General features: G+C 42.2%; 1 protein-coding gene across 1 annotated transcript in view; it reads left to right on the top strand.

The window, feature by feature from the left end:
- galnt16 (UDP-N-acetyl-alpha-D-galactosamine:polypeptide N-acetylgalactosaminyltransferase 16) overlaps positions 1-2,258 on the top strand; it is an 18,898-nt gene that overhangs the window by 561 nt on the left and 16,079 nt on the right. The gene's annotated exons all lie outside the window — the stretch shown is intronic.

Consider the following 2,258-nt stretch of genomic DNA (forward strand, 5'->3'; position numbering starts at 1 on the left):
CCCTCATCAGAATCCATCCACCGTTTCAGAGGTGAAAGTTCGTTCTAGAAGGTGAGGGAGGGTCACGTGGTCCAGCTTCAGGTGTGATGGAGACAAACGTGAACAGAGAGGAAGAGGAGGAAAACCGAAACATGATGAAGATCCTCAGATTCAGATAAAACAGAAGGATTTGCTGTAAACACGTGACTCTTCTGTTTGAACGTGGTCAGCATTTCCTGTTTGTAATTCCTGCAGTAAAACATGATCTGATCTCAGAAACAGTCGGATCAAACAGGATCAACATCATCTGATCCAGGAGTCTGGAACCTCCAGAACCACAAGAGGTTCTTTCTCCGTCCATGAAAAACAACCAGAGTCATTTTTAAAGTGAGGATTCCTTCATTAGCATCTATTGTGTGAATGTTTATGAATGATGATTGTCCTGCTCCTTCCTCCACCTCCTGCAGACCTGCCTGCAGCGCAGCCGCAGGTCTGACTGCAGCGCAGCCGCAGGTCTACAGTGCAGCCGCAGGTCGGACTGCAGCGCAGCCGCAGGCAGGTCTGCAGCGCAGCCATTGGTCCTTCTATACGTTTTTCAGCTCGTAAAAACTCGATCACACTTTCAGAGTTTCAGTAATCGTGGTTTAAAAACGTTCAGCTCGTTCAGGAGATTCCTGCTCGTATTTTTTATTCATATAAATGAATGAGAGAGTCTTAAAATTTCAATATTTTTTAGCAACAAGCCTTTAAATATTCATGGTTTCATTTTCAAAATTATGATTTAGTTTATATTTTAGCAAAATGTTTTAAACTAATTTAATTTAGATTAGATTAGATTAGATTCAACTTTATTGTCATTACACATGTACGAGTACAGGGCAACGAAATGCAGTTTGGCATCCAACCAGAAGTGCAATAGGCAGTAAGAGCAAGTGGTATAAATATTATAAATAAGTATGGTACAGGTTATTATACAGTATATGGGAAGTATTTACAGATCACTAAAAAAAACTGAGCAAGATATACATAAAGACTGAGGTACTTTGAACATATTATACAGATGAATGATTCGTTTAAGAAAAGGGGAGAAGTTTTGGAGTTTAGCTGGTATTTGAGCAACAAGCTAGCTTGTTTGGCTAATTTAGCATCTACTGGAGGTAAAAACGTAAAAATCACATCTTGAGAGATGCTGGTTTCTTTTCATATTTTTCTTTTGTTCGTGCTAAAAATAGACATAATTCATATTTATAAAAAAAAGGTAATAAATGTAAATCCAAACTAAAGTAAATCTATACGGCTCCTGGTTCAGATCAGTAGAAAACAAACCCAAACGGTTCTGTTTCTGTTAAAGGTTTCTTCTCCGGTCTATCTTCTACAGCGTTCAGGCTGTGAACATCTGGGTCAACCATCTGAGTTTAGAGAAGCTGAATCTCCGTTTCTTCACCTCCTAAAGTGTCGTTTCCGTCTGCTGAAGTTCATGTTTGATGATGTAATCATGACTGGAAGGTTCATCAGTGTTACTGTAAACACACAACTTCCTGTTTGTTCGTCATCTCCTCCTCAAAGTCCACATTAGGCAGAACCTACGTCTCCACATTCAGGTTGGTTGGTGTTCTGGTTCTGGAGGTTCTTCTGCTGTTGGTGGATCATTTTATCTCCTCCTTTATCATTTGATCTCCTCTAAAACTGCAGCTTTTACTGTCTTGATTCCTTTTCTTTCCTTGTTTGTCCGATGAAGTTCTTCATCAAATCTTGAATGTAGATCTGATGTTTCAGCGTCTTCAGGAGAAAGTAAAGTAAATCAAAGCTTCAGGTTTTTTTGAAAGGCCTAAAACTGCACAGCCTGAATGAGTCTGAGAGTGAACGCGTCTTCAGCCGTTTGTTTCTTTCAAATCCAGCTGTTGGTTCTGATCCAGATCTGTCCTCAGAAGGTTGTTTGAGTCTCGCTGCTCCAGAGAGCCGGGACAGTTCACGCCTCATTTGTAGTCGCAACGCTGAGGTCTGCAGCGCAGTCGCAGGTCTGCAGCGCAGTCGCAGGTCTGCAACGCAGTCGCAGGTCTGCAGTCGCAGGTCTGCAGTCGCAGGTCTGCAGCGCAGTCGCAGGTCTGCAGCATGACCTGTCAGGCTGCAGAAGCAGTTTTTTTGCATAAAGTGAAGATGCAAATGAGCAGGAATGAGCGCGATCTGGGAAAGAGAGTCATGAAGAAAAGGTTTGGTATTCATTGGTTTAGAGGAGCCTCCTCCTCCTCCTCCTTAAATCCTCCTCCTCCTCCTCCGCG

The sequence above is a fragment of the Oryzias melastigma genome, linkage group LG22 (genome assembly GCF_002922805.2).
Source record: "Oryzias melastigma strain HK-1 linkage group LG22, ASM292280v2, whole genome shotgun sequence".
In the NCBI taxonomy this organism is placed as follows: Eukaryota; Metazoa; Chordata; class Actinopteri; order Beloniformes; family Adrianichthyidae; genus Oryzias; species Oryzias melastigma.